The sequence below is a fragment of the Papaver somniferum genome, chromosome 2 (assembly GCF_003573695.1).
Source record: "Papaver somniferum cultivar HN1 chromosome 2, ASM357369v1, whole genome shotgun sequence".
Lineage (NCBI taxonomy): Eukaryota > Viridiplantae > Streptophyta > Magnoliopsida > Ranunculales > Papaveraceae > Papaver > Papaver somniferum.
In genome coordinates this window covers 157,371,308-157,388,369 of record NC_039359.1, presented here as the reverse complement: position 1 = coordinate 157,388,369, position 17,062 = coordinate 157,371,308, and the positions used below count along the sequence as shown (strand labels likewise).

General features: G+C 35.4%; 1 pseudogene; it reads right to left on the bottom strand.

Annotated features, from left to right (window-relative positions):
- Nucleotides 1–265: 265 nt before the first annotated feature.
- LOC113352314 lies at nucleotides 266–15,966 on the bottom strand (annotated as a pseudogene).
- Between the last annotated feature and the right edge of the window lie 1,096 nt (nucleotides 15,967–17,062).

Here is a 17,062-nt window from a genome sequence, read left to right as displayed (position 1 = left end):
TATTTCCTTCAATGTAAGTAAATGAGAATATTTGATAACAATCTCAAGCAATTATCCCAATGGACCGATAATTTCCGGGGCATCAACAGAAGGGTCCCCTAAAAATGTACATCCAGACACACTCAAACCATATTCGAGTCATTCCTCTACCGCTAGCAATCCTGAAAGCAACTTTTTGGTTGGTTACTATACTGTAAATGCTTCTTTTCGCTGAAGGTAACTGTAATATATGTACATCATGATGTCATTTATTATCCGCATCAAACTAGGTTTTTCTTTTAATGACTCTCAACTTGACGCCATACTTGAAGTTGAGAATGATTCCATACTCCAAAGCGAGAGGTCTTTCCATGTTTGGAGAATGTTTAAATAAGTATCTTTGTTAGAGATGAATTAACGTCAGTTTCATTTCCTGAATAGAAAATTTCATTCCAATACATTGTCGGGGTCCAAGTCCAAAAGGGATCCAAGCGTACGGATGTCTTTGTTTTTCTTCGTCACAGTTCGGATCAAATCTCTCCGGCCGGAACTTGTTTGGTTCTGGAAAATTCTTAGGGTCTTTGGCTAGGATCCCAGGTGCCAACCAAATCCATGTACCCTACAAATACAAACACGAAGTTAACTGGACCATTCACTAACTGGATGACATGTTTGAATCAAGTCTAAATAATTTGTTAAATGTTACCTCTGGAAGGACATAACCTCTTATCTCTACTTGTTTTGATGCTTTTCTTGGTTCAGTGGGGATGAAGGGAAGAACCTCAATGATTCCTTTATCACCTATATGCGTTACAAAAATCATGTTATAGGACGACAGTAATGCATAACAATAACAACACACCACACATATCACGGGATACGAAAAAACAAAAAAAAAAAAAGAGTGGAGAAAAGACAGGTAGAGAAGAAATAATCAAGTACTTGATCAAGATACGGAAACTTATGCTGAAGATCATCAGCTGTAGGTATCAAATTATGTCCACCAAAACTATCAATTTCTTCGATCAACTTCTTTTCCACTTCAAGATGGTCAGCCACGAGGTAAAGTACCGCTGACAAAGTGAAAGCTGTTGTTGTAGACCCAAGTAATTGTTCATAGGCAAGTGCACTTACATAATCGGAAGTAAAAACGTTTCTCAACCTTATGTCATCCGACTCTCTCGCATTTAGTACGAGGGATAAGAAATCTTTTGATCGTCGGTCTTTTTTGATTGCTCTCTTCTCAACTATCTGTTCAACCTTACTTAACAAACTCTTCTGCGATTGCCTTATTCGCCATTCTATTGTACCTGGAATTCTTTCCCAAATTCATGTAAATGGGGGTTGAAGTATAGGACATAGTATTCCAAGCATAATTGAGAATGAACCGGATAAATCCATCTGAAGTTTAGTTGTGCAATCAATATGTTGCTTCACGAAATCTGCGACTACATTGCCATTGTCTTGATCGTTCTGAATGATAGAATCATCGAGTGAGGATGTTTTTGTGAGACCAAAATCAAAACTAAATGCGGCCAGACCAGTAATATCTGTTGCTGATTGAAGAGCAAGGTGAGAAAACAAGATGTCTTCTTGTTCGGAAGTAGGAAGATGTTGATCGACAGACTCGATAACAGACTGCATCATGGGTAGAAGACTCGTAATATGGGAAGGTTGATACACTGATACGACAGTGTTTTTCATTGTTGTCCATCGCGTTCCACTGCAACATAGTTAACTTCGTCATCCAATGAGATAAAAATGCAACCTTGTGTAAAACAATCATTCCAATGAGCAAGAATATATACACTCTAATACGGACTAGTCATGCTTCTAATATGCCGCATAAAATCCTTGAAGGATATTCATCAAAAACTTACAAGAGTCTTCCTATGCAGGAAATATCCTAACAAAAGAATATGTACGAAGTAGTTTTAAATCGACTGTGAACACCATATAAAGAAGAAGAAAAAGTTTCAGGTGTGAAGACAATTATAGTCATAGAGAAAAATTGTTATAGCATAGAGAAAAAAAGAATGATCTTATACCTTGAAAAGAAAAGACCCTTTTGGTGGATCATGTCCCCAGATATCTGAGACGGAAGGCTTCGATCTTGCATATCCTTATATTTCTTTATGCCGACTTCTCTACATAATTCGGCGTCTCCTATAATTATTAGAGGTTGCCTACCCATGTGAAACCTGTTTTTTATTTTTACAAATCATAATGCATTAGTTACTGACAATTAATTTGGGTTTTGAGAAAATAACTGGTGATCAACTTCCTTCTATCACCGTCAAAAATGTGCAAATCTCATAATTAATTTTAAAATATGGTTATGGCATTGGTAGTTCAGATCAAGTCACGTTTCTAGAAAGAATCCACAAAATCAAAACCAAAATTTCCCACGGCGCATGAAATCATGGGAAAGAAAAATATCCCGTGGTACGCCATAGAAAGAAAAAAAAGGTCAATCAAAAGTAACAGGGGGTTCGTCGTGGGAGAGTTCGAGAGATTTTAATGTATTTAGGTTTTCTCCTGTTAGTCCTGAGGGAGTTTGAGGGAGTCTCTCCAAATCTCCGTTAGTCGTGGGGGAGTTTAGAGGAGTCTCCTAAACTCTCTAGAAAACACCTGTTAGTCGCTGGGGAGTTTTAAAAAAGCTCTTGAACTCCCTGTTAGTCATAAAACCCTACAATACTAGGGAGTTGGTTGCTTTAGGGAGTTTGAAGGAGATTTTAGTGTATTTTGGTCTCACAACAAATCTCTCAAAAGAGTAGAGATTTGGGAAGGAGTTTGGTGCGTAGAAAACCATAGGAGAAAGAAGAGGAAACGTTTTTTCCAGGTATGTTTTTCTTCTTCTTTGATCTCCATGATTGTTTATAATAGTTTGATTTGTGTACTATTTTGATTATTTTTCATATCTTTGATCTCCATGATTGTTTATTTTGATTGTGTGTATAGTTTTTTTTTTGTGCGTACTCTCTCTCTGTCAAAACCCTAATTTGTGGTTCAAAAGATCTTGGTAAGAATTGCATGATTTCATTATAATGATATCTTTAAATTCAACCGTTGGAATATGATGAAATTTGAGTATATCGTAGTTTACCTTGTTATAGAAGTACAGTAACATTTTCACGCGGATCAGGTCACGTTTGCTACTGCAAAGCTTGCACAATATATGACTATGGTCTGCTGAGTTTAAATCCCGAATAGGGGACTGATTCTTATTTATCTCATTCTCTGCTTATCGGACAAATCTGAAATTTTAGTATGATGTTTATATATATGAAGGTTACCTACTGTAGAAATTTCATGAAGTTCTGATCACTTTAGGTACACCAAAGTGTGAGAAATCCGGAACTGAATTCTGTATGCACGTATTGAAAGTAGTCGGGTTCTGAGTAATGTATCTTTTTAATGAACCGTTGGAATGCTATTATATTTGAGTGTGTTGTGGAATTTGAGTTGTAAGTGTACCATAAAAATTTAAAGAGGATCAGGTAAGTATTAGTACTGCAAAGATTGGACAATCTGAAACTGTGTTTCGGTGAAACAGAATTCCTTTCCATCTATCTTCATAATTTGTTATGTCATCATGCATTAATTGGCTTGATACTTTGCATGGGTGTCATTGAGAATTACTATCACTTGTTAAGTCATCTTATTTAGACACATACTTCTCTTCTATTCTATACGCCAAAGTTCAATACAGTGGCGTACTTCATTCCGTATTGGCGTGTTTTAGCCAATTCATACGGTTCTTTTGTTATAATGATATCTTTAAATTCAACCGTTGGAATATGATGAAATTTAAGTATGTCGTATTTTACCTTGTTATAGAAGTACAGTAAAAATTTCACGCGGATCAGGTCACGTTTGCTACTGCAAAGCTTGCACAATATATGCTATGGTCTGCTGAGTTTAAATCCCGAATAGGGGACTGATTCCTATTTATCTCATTCTCCGCTTATCGGAAAACGCTGAAATTTTAGTATGATGTTTGTATATATGAAGGTTTCCTACTGTAGAAATTTCATGAAGTTATGATCATTTTAGGTACACCAAAGTGTGAGAAATCCGGAACTGAATTCTGTATGCACGTTTTGAAAGTAGTCGGGTTCTGAGTAATGTATCTTATTAATGAACCGTTGGAATGCTATTATATTTGAGTGTGTTGTGGAATATTGAGTTTTAAGTGTACCATAAAAATTTAAAGAGGATCAGGTAAGTATTAGTACTGCAAAGATTGGACAATCTGAAACTGTGTTTCGGTGAAACAAAATTCCTTTACATCTATCTTCATAATTTGTTATGTCATCATGCATTAATTGGCTTGCTACTTTGCATGGGTGTCATTGAGAATTACTATCACTTTTTAAGTCATCTTATTTAGACACATACTTCTCTTCTATTCTATATGCCAAAGTTCAATACAGTGGCGTACTTCATTCCGTATTGGCGTGTTTTAACCAATTCATATGGTGCTTTGTTATAATGATATCTTCAAATTAAACCGTTGGAATATGATGAAATTTAAGTATGTCATAGTTTACCTTGTTATAGAAGTACAGTAAAATTTTCACGCGGATCAGGTCACGTTCGCTACTTCAAAGCTAGCACAATATATGCTATGGTCTGCTGAGTTTAAATCCCGAATAGGGGACTGATTCCTATTTATCTCATTCTCTGCTTATCGGAAAACGCTGAAATTTTAGTATGATGTTTGTATATATGAAGGTTTCCTACTGTACAAATTTCATGAAGTTCTGATCACTTTAGGTACACCAAAGTGTGAGAAATCCGGAACTGAATTCTGTATGCACGTATTGAAAGTAGTCGGGTTCTGAGTAATGTATCTTTTTAATGAACCGTTGGAATGCTATTATATTTGAGTGTGTTGTGGAATATTGAGTTTTAAGTGTACCATAAAAATTTAAAGAGGATCAGGTAAGTATTAGTACTGCAAAGATTGGACAATCTGAAACTGTGTTTCGGTGAAACAGAATTCCTTTACCGCTATCTTCATAATTTGTTATGTCATCATGCATTAATTGGCTTGCTACTTTGCATGGGTGTCATTTAGAATCACTATCACTTGTTAAGTCATCTTATTTAGACACATACTTCTCTTCTATTCTATATGCCAAAGTTCAATACAGTGGCGTACTTCATTCCGTATTGGCGTGTTTTAGCCAATTCATACGGTGCTTTTGTTATAATGATATCTTTAAATTCAACCGTTGGAATATGATGAAATTTAAGTATTTCGTAGTTTACCTTGTTATAGAAGTACAGTAAAAGTTTCACTCGGATCAGGTCACGTTCGCTACTGCAAAGCTTGCACAATATATGACTATGGTCTGCTGAGTTTAAATCCCGAATAGGGGAAGGATTCCTATTTATCTCATTCTACGCTTATCGGACAAAGCTGAAATTTTAGTATGATGTTTGTATATATGAAGGTTACCTTCTGTAGAAATTTCATGAAGTTCTGATCACTTTAGGTACACCAAAATGTGAGAAATCCGGAACTGAATTCTGTATGCACGTATTGAAAGTAGTCGGGTTCTGAGTAATGTATCTTTTTAATGAACCGTTGGAATGCTATTATATTTGAGTGTGTTGTGGAATATTGAGTTGTAAGTGTACCATAAAAATTTAAAGAGGATCAGGTAAGTATTAGTACTGCAAAGATTGGACAATCTGAAACTGTGTTTCGGTGAAACAGAATTCCTTTACAGCTATCTTCATAATTTGTTATGTCATCATGCATTAATTGGCTTGCTACTTTGCATGGGTGTCATTTAGAATCACTATCACTTGTTAAGTCATCTTATTTAGACACATACTTCTCTTCTATGCTATATGCCAAAGTTCAATACAGTGGCGTACTTCATTCCGTATTGGCGTGTTTTAGCCAATTCATACGGTGCTTTTGTTATAATGATATCTTTAAATTCAACCATTGTAATATGATGAAATTTAAGTATGTCGTAGTTTACCTTGTTATAGAAGTACAGTAAAAGTTTCACTCGGATCAGGTCACGTTCGCTACTGCAAAGCTTGCACAATATATGACTATGGTCTGCTGAGTTTAAATCCCGAATAGGGGAAGGATTCCTATTTATCTCATTCTACGCTTATCGGATAAAGCTGAAATTTTAGTATGATGTTTATATATATGAAGGTTACCTTCTGTACAAATTTCATGAAGTTATGATCACTTTAGGTACACCAAAGTGTGAGAAATCCGGAACTGAATTCTGTATGCACGTATTGAAAGTAGTCGGGTTCTGAGTAATGTATCCTTTTAATGAACCGTTGGAATGCTATTATATTTGAGTGTGTTGTGGAATATTGAGTTGTAAGTGTACCATAAAAATTTAAAGAGGATCAGGTAAGTATTATTACTGCAAAGATTGGACAATCTGAAACTGTGTTTCGGTGAAACAGAATTCCTTTACAGCTATCTTCATAATTTGTTATGTCATCATGCATTAATTGGCTTGCTACTTTGCATGGGTGTCATTGAGAATCACTATCACTTGTTAAGTCATCTTATTTAGACACATACTTCTCTTCTATTCTATATGCCAAAGTTCAATACAGTGGCGTACTTCATTCCGTATTGGCGTGTTTTAGCCAATTCATACGGTGCTTTTGTTATAATGATATCTTTAAATTCAACCGTTGGAATATGATGAAATTTGAGTATGTCGTAGTTTACCTTGTTATAGAAGTACAGTAAAATTTTCACGGATCAGGTCACGTTTGCTACTGCAAAGCTTGCACAATATATGACTATGGTCTGCTGAGTTTAAATCCCGAATAGGGGACTGATTCCTATTTATCTCATTCTCCGCTTATCGGACAAAGCTGAAATTTTAGTATGATGTTTGTATATATGAAGGTTACCTACTGTAAAATTTCATGAAGTTTGATCACTTTAGGTACACCAAAGTGTGAGAAATCCGGAACTGAATTCTGTATGCACGTATTGAAAGTAGTCGGGTTCTGAGTAATGTATCTTTTTAATGAACCGTTGGAATGCTATGATTTGAGTGTGTTGTGGAATATTGAGTTGTAAGTGTACCAAAAATTTAAAGAGGATCAGGTAAGTATTAGTACTGCAAAGATTGGACAATCTGAAACTGTGTTTCGGTGAAACAGAATTCCTTTACAGCTATCTTCATAATTTGTTATGTCATCATGCATTAATTGGCTTGCTACTTTGCATGGGTGTCATTGAGAATCACTATCACTTGTTAAGTCATCTTATTTAGACACATACTTCTCTTCTATTCTATATGCCAAAGTTCAATACAGTGGCGTACTTCATTCCGTATTGGCGTGTTTTAGCCAATTCATACGGTGCTTTTGTTATAATGATATCTTTAAATTCAACCGTTGGAATATGATGAAATTTGAGTATGTCGTAGTTTACCTTGTTATAGAAGTACAGTAAAATTTTCACGCGGATCAGGTCACGTTTGCTACTGCAAAGCTTGCACAATATATGACTATGGTCTGCTGAGTTTAAATCCCGAATAGGGGACTGATTCCTATTTATCTCATTCTCCGCTTATCGGACAAAGCTGAAATTTTAGTATGATGTTTGTATATATGAAGGTTACCTACTGTAAATTTCATGAAGTTCTGATCACTTTAGGTACACCAAAGTGTGAGAAATCCGGAACTGAATTCTGTATGCACGTATTGAAAGTAGTCGGGTTCTGAGTAATGTATCTTTTTAATGAACCGTTGGAATGCTATTTTTGAGTTGTTGTGGAATATTGAGTTGTAAGTGTACCATAAAAATTTAAAGAGGATCAGGTAAGTATTAGTACTGCAAAGATTGGACAATCTGAAACTGTGTTTCGGTGAAACAGAATTCCTTTACAGCTATCTTCATAATTTGTTATGTCATCATGCATTAATTGGCTTGCTACTTTGCATGGGTGTCATTGAGAATCACTATCACTTGTTAAGTCATCTTATTTAGACACATACTTCTCTTCTATTCTATATGCCAAAGTTCAATACAGTGGCGTACTTCATTCCGTATTGGCGTGTTTTAGCCAATTCATACGGTGCTTTTGTTATAATGATATCTTTAAATTCAACCGTTGGAATATGATGAAATTTAGTATGTCGTAGTTTACCTTGTTATAGAAGTACAGTAAAATTTTCACGCGGATCAGGTCACGTTTGCTACTGCAAAGCTTGCACAATATATGACTATGGTCTGCTGAGTTTAAATCCCGAATAGGGGACTGATTCCTATTTATCTCATTCTCCGCTTATCGGACAAAGCTGAAATTTTAGTATGGTTTGTATATATGAAGGTTACCTACTGTAGAAATTTCATGAAGTTCTGATCACTTTAGGTACACCAAAGTGTGAGAAATCCGGAACTGAATTCTGTATGCACGTATTGAAAGTAGTCGGGTTCTGAGTAATGTATCTTTTTAATGAACCGTTGGAATGCTATATTTTGAGTGTGTTGTGGAATATTGAGTTGTAAGTGTACCATAAAAATTTAAAGAGGATCAGGTAAGTATTAGTACTGCAAAGATTGGACAATCTGAAACTGTGTTTCGGTGAAACAGAATTCCTTTACAGCTATCTTCATAATTTGTTATGTCATCATGCATTAATTGGCTTGCTACTTTGCATGGGTGTCATTGAGAATCACTATCACTTGTTAAGTCATCTTATTTAGACACATACTTCTCTTCTATTCTATATGCCAAAGTTCAATACAGTGGCGTACTTCATTCCGTATTGGCGTGTTTTAGCCAATTCATACGGTGCTTTTGTTATAATGATATCTTTAAATTCAACCGTTGGAATATGATGAAATTTGAGTATGTCGTAGTTTACCTTGTTATAGAAGTACAGTAAAATTTTCACGCGGATCAGGTCACGTTTGCTACTGCAAAGCTTGCACAATATATGACTATGGTCTGCTGAGTTTAAATCCCGAATAGGGGACTGATTCCTATTTATCTCATTCTCCGCTTATCGGAAAAGCTGAAATTTTAGTATGATGTTTGTATATATGAAGGTTCCTACTGTAGAAATTTCATGAAGTTCTGATCACTTTAGGTACACCAAAGTGTGAGAAATCCGGAACTGAATTCTGTATGCACGTATTGAAAGTAGTCGGGTTCTGAGTAATGTATCTTTTTAATGAACCGTTGGAATGCTATTTTTGAGTGTGTTGTGGAATATTGAGTTGTAAGTGTACCATAAAAATTTAAAGAGGATCAGGTAAGTATTAGTACTGCAAAGATTGGACAATCTGAAACTGTGTTTCGGTGAAACAGAATTCCTTTACAGCTATCTTCATAATTTGTTATGTCATCATGCATTAATTGGCTTGCTACTTTGCATGGGTGTCATTGAGAATCACTATCACTTGTTAAGTCATCTTATTTAGACACATACTTCTCTTCTATTCTATATGCCAAAGTTCAATACAGTGGCGTACTTCATTCCGTATTGGCGTGTTTTAGCCAATTCATACGGTGCTTTTGTTATAATGATATCTTTAAATTCAACCGTTGGAATATGATGAAATTTGAGTATGTCGTAGTTTACCTTGTTATAGAAGTACAGTAAAATTTTCACGCGGATCAGGTCACGTTTGCTACTGCAAAGCTTGCACAATATATGACTATGGTCTGCTGAGTTTAAATCCCGAATAGGGGACTGATTCCTATTTATCTCATTCTCCGCTTATCGGAAAGCTGAAATTTTAGTATGATGTTGTATATATGAAGGTTACCTACTGTAAATTTCATGAAGTTCTGATCACTTTAGGTACACCAAAGTGTGAGAAATCCGGAACTGAATTCTGTATGCACGTATTGAAAGTAGTCGGGTTCTGAGTAATGTATCTTTTAATGAACCGTTGGAATGCTATATTTTGAGTGTGTTGTGGAATATTGAGTTGTAAGTGTACCATAAAAATTTAAAGAGGATCAGGTAAGTATTAGTACTGCAAAGATTGGACAATCTGAAACTGTGTTTCGGTGAAACAGAATTCCTTTACAGCTATCTTCATAATTTGTTATGTCATCATGCATTAATTGGCTTGCTACTTTGCATGGGTGTCATTGAGAATCACTATCACTTGTTAAGTCATCTTATTTAGACACATACTTCTCTTCTATTCTATATGCCAAAGTTCAATACAGTGGCGTACTTCATTCCGTATTGGCGTGTTTTAGCCAATTCATACGGTGCTTTTGTTATAATGATATCTTTAAATTCAACCGTTGGAATATGATGAAATTTGAGTATGTCGTAGTTTACCTTGTTATAGAAGTACAGTAAAATTTCACGCGGATCAGGTCACGTTTGCTACTGCAAAGCTTGCACAATATATGACTATGGTCTGCTGAGTTTAAATCCCGAATAGGGGACTGATTCCTATTTATCTCATTCTCCGCTTATCGGAAAGCTGAAATTTTAGTATGATGTTTGTATATATGAAGGTTACCTACTGTAGAAATTTCATGAAGTTCTGATCACTTTAGGTACACCAAAGTGTGAGAAATCCGGAACTGAATTCTGTATGCACGTATTGAAAGTAGTCGGGTTCTGAGTAATGTATCTTTTTAATGAACCGTTGGAATGCTATATTTTGAGTGTGTTGTGGAATATTGAGTTGTAAGTGTACCATAAAAATTTAAAGAGGATCAGGTAAGTATTAGTACTGCAAAGATTGGACAATCTGAAACTGTGTTTGTGAAACAGAATTCCTTTACAGCTATCTTCATAATTTGTTATGTCATCATGCATTAATTGGCTTGCTACTTTGCATGGGTGTCATTGAGAATCACTATCACTTGTTAAGTCATCTTATTTAGACACATACTTCTCTTCTATTCTATATGCCAAAGTTCAATACAGTGGCGTACTTCATTCCGTATTGGCGTGTTTTAGCCAATTCATACGGTGCTTTTGTTATAATGATATCTTTAAATTCAACCGTTGGAATATGATGAAATTTAGTATGTCGTATGTTTACCTTGTTATAGAAGTACAGTAAATTTTCACGCGGATCAGGTCACGTTTGCTACTGCAAAGCTTGCACAATATATGACTATGGTCTGCTGAGTTTAAATCCCGAATAGGGGACTGATTCCTATTTATCTCATTCTCCGCTTATCGGACAAAGCTGAAATTTTAGTATGATGTTTGTATATATGAAGGTTCCTACTGTAGAAATTTCATGAAGTTCTGATCACTTTAGGTACACCAAAGTGTGAGAAATCCGGAACTGAATTCTGTATGCACGTATTGAAAGTAGTCGGGTTCTGAGTAATGTATCTTTTTAATGAACCGTTGGAATGCTATATTTTGAGTGTGTTGTGGAATATTGAGTTGTAAGTGTACCATAAAATTTAAAGAGGATCAGGTAGTAAGTATTAGTACTGCAAAGATTGGACAATCTGAAACTGTGTTTCGGTGAAACAGAATTCCTTTACAGCTATCTTCATAATTTGTTATGTCATCATGCATTAATTGGCTTGCTACTTTGCATGGGTGTCATTGAGAATCATATCACTTGTTAAGTCATCTTATTTAGACACATACTTCTCTTCTATTCTATATGCCAAAGTTCAATACAGTGGCGTACTTCATTCCGTATTGGCGTGTTTTAGCCAATTCATACGGTGCTTTTGTTATAATGATATCTTTAAATTCAACCGTTGGAATATGATGAAATTTAGTATGTCGTAGTTTACCTTGTTATAGAAGTACAGTAAATTTTCACGCGGATCAGGTCACGTTTGCTACTGCAAAGCTTGCACAATATATGACTATGGTCTGCTGAGTTTAAATCCCGAATAGGGGACTGATTCCTATTTATCTCATTCTCCGCTTATCGGACAAAGCTGAAATTTTAGTATGATGTTTGTATATATGAAGGTTACCTACTGTAGAAATTTCATGAAGTTCTGATCACTTTAGGTACACCAAAGTGTGAGAAATCCGGAACTGAATTCTGTATGCACGTATTGAAAGTAGTCGGGTTCTGAGTAATGTATCTTTTTAATGAACCGTTGGAATGCTATGATATTTGAGTGTGTTGTGGAATATTGAGTTGTAAGTGTACCATAAAAATTTAAAGAGGATCAGGTAAGTATTAGTACTGCAAAGATTGGACAATCTGAAACTGTGTTTCGGTGAAACAGAATTCCTTTACAGCTGTCTTCATAATTTGTTATGTCATCATGCATTAATTGGATTGATACTTTGCATGGGTGTCATTTAGAATCAGTATCACTTGTTAAGTCATCTTATTTAGACACATACTTCTCTTCTATGCTATATTCCAAAGTTCAATACAGTGGCGTACTTCATTCCGTATTGGCGTGTTTTAGCCAATTCATACGGTGATTTTGTTATAATGATATCTTTAAATTCAACCGTTGGAATATGATGAAATTTAAGTATGTCGTAGTTTACCTTGTTATAGAAGTACAGTACAAGTTTCACTCGGATCAGGTCACGTTCGCTACTGCAAAGCTTGCACAATATATGCTATGGTCTGCTGAGTTTAAATCCCGAATAGGGGACTGATTCCTATTTATCTCATTCTCCGCTTATCGGAAAAAGCTGAAATTTTAGTATGATGTTTGAATATATGAAGGTTTCCCACTGTAGAAATTTCATGAAGTTCTGATCAATTTAGGTACACCAAAGTGTGAGAAATCCGGAACTGAATTCTGTATGCACGTTTTGAAAGTTTTCGGGTTCTGAGTAATGTATCTTTTTAATGAACCGTTGGAATGCTATTATATTTGAGTGTGTTGTGGAATATTGAGTTGTAAGTGTACCATAAAATTTAAAGAGGATCAGGTAAGTATTAGTACTGTAAAGATTGGACAATCTAAAACCGTGTTTCGGTGAAACAGAATTCCTTTACAGCTGTCTTCATAATTTGTTATGTCATCATGCATTAATTGGATTGATACTTTGCATGGGTGTCATTTAGAATCACTATCACTTGTTAATTCATCTTATTTAGACACATACTTCTCTTCTATTCTATATGCCAAAGTTCAATACAGTGGCGTACTTCATTCCGTATTGGCGTGTTTTAGCCAATTCATACGGTGCTTTTGTTATAATGATATCTTTAAATTCAACCGTTGGAATATGATGAAATTTAAGTATGTCGTAGTTTACCTTGTTATAGAAGTACAGTAAAAGTTTCACTCGGATCAGGTCACGTTCGCTACTGCAAAGCTTGCACAATATATGCTATGGTCTGCTGAGTTTAAATCCCGAATAGGGGACTGATTCCTATTTATCTCATTCTCCGCTTATCGGAAAAAGCTGAAATTTTAGTATGATGTTTGAATATATGAAGGTTTCCCACTGTAGAAATTTCATGAAGTTCTGATCAATTTAGGTACACCAAAGTGTGAGAAATCCGGAACTGAATTCTGTATGCACGTTTTGAAAGTTGTCGGGTTCTGAGTAATGTATCTTTTTAATGAACCGTTGGAATGCTATTATATTTGAGTGTGTTGTGGAATATTGAGTTGTAAGTGTACCATAAAATTTAAAGAGGATCAGGTAAGTATTAGTACTGCAAAGATTGGACAATCTGAAACTGTGTTTCGGTGAAACAGAATTCCTTTACAGCTGTCTTCATAATTTGTTATGTCATCATGCATTAATTGGATTGATACTTTGCATGGGTGTCATTTATAATCACTATCACTTGTTAAGTCATCTTATTTAGACACATACTTCTCTTCTATTCTATATGCCAAAGTTCAATACAGTGGCGTACTTCATTCCGTATTGGCGTGTTTTATCCAATTCATACGGTGCTTTTGTTATAATGATATCTTTAAATTCAACCGTTGGAATATGATGAAATTTAATTATGTCGTAGTTTACCTTGTTATAGAAGTACAGTAAATGTTTCACTCGGATCAGGTCACGTTCGCTACTGCAAAGCTTGCACAATATATGCTATGGTCTGCTGAGTTTAAATCCCGAATAGGGGACTGATTCCTATTTATCTCATTCTCCGCTTATCGGAAAAAGCTGAAATTTTAGTATGATGTTTGAATATATGAAGGTTTCCCACTGTAGAAATTTCATGAAGTTCTGATCACTTTAGGTACACCAAAGTGTGAGAAATCCGGAACTGAATTCTGTATGCACGTTTTGAAAGTTGTCGGGTTCTGAGTAATGTATCTTTTTAATGAACCGCTGGAATGCTATTATATTTGAGTGTGTTGTGGAATATTGAGTTGTAAGTGTACCATAAAATTTAAAGAGGATCAGGTAAGTATTAGTACTGCAAAGATTGGACAATCTGAAACTGTGTTTCGGTGAAACAGAATTCCTTTACAGCTGTCTTCATAATTTGTTATGTCATCATGCATTAATTGGATTGATACTTTGCATGTGTGTCATTTAGAATCACTTTCACTTGTTAAGTCATCTTATTTAGACACATACTTCTCTTCTATTCTATATGCCAAAGTTCAATACAGTGGCGTACTTCATTCCGTATTGGCGTGTTTTAGCCAATTCATACGGTGCTTTTGTTATAATGATATCTTTAAATTCAACCGTTGGAATATGATGAAATTTAAGTATGTCGTAGTTTACCTTGTTATAGAAGTACAGTAAAAGTTTCACTCGGATCAGGTCACGTTCGCTACTGCAAAGCTTGCACAATATATGACTATGGTCTGCTGAGTTTAAATCCCGAATAGGGGACGGATTCCTATTTATCTCATTCTACGCTTATCGGACAAAGCTGAAATTTTATTATGATGTTTGTATATATGAGGGTTACCTTCTGTAGAAATTTCATGAAGTTCTGATCACTTTAGGTACACCAAAGTGTGAGAAATCCGGAACTGAATTCTGTATGCACGTATTGAAAGTAGTCGGATTCTGAGCAATGTATCCTTTTAATGAACCGTTGGAATGCTATGATTTTTGAGTGTGTTGTGGAATATTGAGTTGTAAGTGTACCGTAAAAATTTCAAGAGGATCAGGTAAGTATTAGTACTGCAAAGATTGGACAATCTAAAACTGTGTTTCGGTGAAACAGAATTCCTACACAACTTCTTACGAAAAGAATGCCGTTCAGATGAGTTTCCGGTCGAGGAAGAGGAAGAGGAAGATATCCATCCATCAACGCTTGTAAATGACGATGAAATTTTGACACAACAAACTCAAAAACAACAACGTCAAGAAGCTAATGCATGGAGAAAGAGTATAGCGGATGATATGTGGGAAAATGTTCGTGAACAAAGGGAGTTAGAATTGTATGGAGACCGTTAAATTGAAGGGAAAAAAAATTATCTCGTTGCACAAAATAACATACTATTGATACAGAGATATAATCATTTTCATTTATTTTTTTCTTTTGATTAAAGATCAATGTTATTTGCAAATAAGGGTTTATTGTTTCTTAAAAGAGAATGAGTTAGGAGTGAACTCTCTCAAACTCCCCCAAACTCCCTCTAATAAACTCTCTCAAACTCCCTACACTCCCCCAAACTCCCTGAACTCAAAAACACAAAACTCTCTCAAACTCCCTACACTCTCTCAAACTCTCTCAAAATTTCTGAGATTTAAAATACACTCAACTCCCCCGAAATCACTCGAGGACTAACCCCCTGTAAATTAGAAAGTAGAATATTGAAATATGTTACCTATAAACAGGGCCATATTTTTTGGCAAGAAGAGAGAAAACATCAGGACCATGCTTGATAAGAAGATGAAAGTGCCCAATGAGTGGAATTGTTGGAGGACCGGGCACCATTCTAACTGGCCAATAAGGTGAATATAAGTACATCAACATAGCCCCCACCATTAATGGAATCAAGGTGAAGAAAATTTGTATGAAAGGTAAGTTTAATAAAGGTGAACTCATATCTAAAATCACTTGTAATAAGTTGTAAACTGATGAAGCCATTAGAGTTGAGAGATAGAGATATTTAACAAAGATGGAGTAAAACGATGGGTGAGGAGAAAGACGATGAGTGAAGATAGATGATATAGGAAAAACAAAATATAGGTGGTATATATAACAAATGGTGTTGCTTATGAATGTTTTTTTTTTTTTTTTTATTCATTCTTGAGTAGATTTTTATATATTCCTAAAACAGTTTGACCAGGCAACTGGGAAGTTTTCTTTACAATATTTTTACCTAATATCTTAATAAGTATTGTTGAGGCCTTGAGGGTAGGTACATTTGAAAGAAAAGACCTAAAATAATAAAATGTGTCCTCAAAGCTGGCTTCGGATGATGCACGGAAGTTAGCAATTCACATACGAGAGCCATGATTTAGGGAATCTGCAATAAGATTTGTTTAATGTTGGAAATTAAACCAAGATACAAGTGAAGTTATTCATTGAAGCTGACGAAATTGACATGTCGAAATTGCTGCTGACTGAGTGACGCAACTAGGTGAAGTTGACGCCGTATTCTGAAAGAAACTAGTCGAAATTGACACGTCGTGTTTGGCTTGGACGTGAAGTAAATTTGTGAAGCAAGTAATTTTGGTTTTAAAGTTTGTTTACGTAAGAATATTCTAGAAGTGTTAGAATACGAGCACCCAACTCAAAACCAATTGGCTATAAGTGGAGAGGCTCAAAGGATTATAAGTCACAAGATCTTAGATTGCCCAAACAATGTGGGACTAATAATCTCGACACGTCCCCTCACGTGTAGCCTCGTTAGGTCTAAAATGTGGACAACTAAATCGGGTGACGCGGAGTAAAGGCGCGGTCTAATGAGTCGTCGCAAATAGTCTGCTCTGATACCATGTTAGAATACGAGCATCCAATTCAAAACCAATTGGCTATGAGTGGAGAGGCCCTAAGGATTATAAGACGCATGATTTTAGATTTCCCAAACAATGTGGGACTAATAATCTCGACAGGAAGAGTCTTGATTTTTAAGAAAGTTTCTTTGAGTGCCGTCAAGTTTTCTTTTACTTTAAATAGGATGTTGAGCCATGAGAGTTTGTACACCAAGATTATTATCAATGTAGTCTTTTATTGGTTCCACGTTTATGCTCT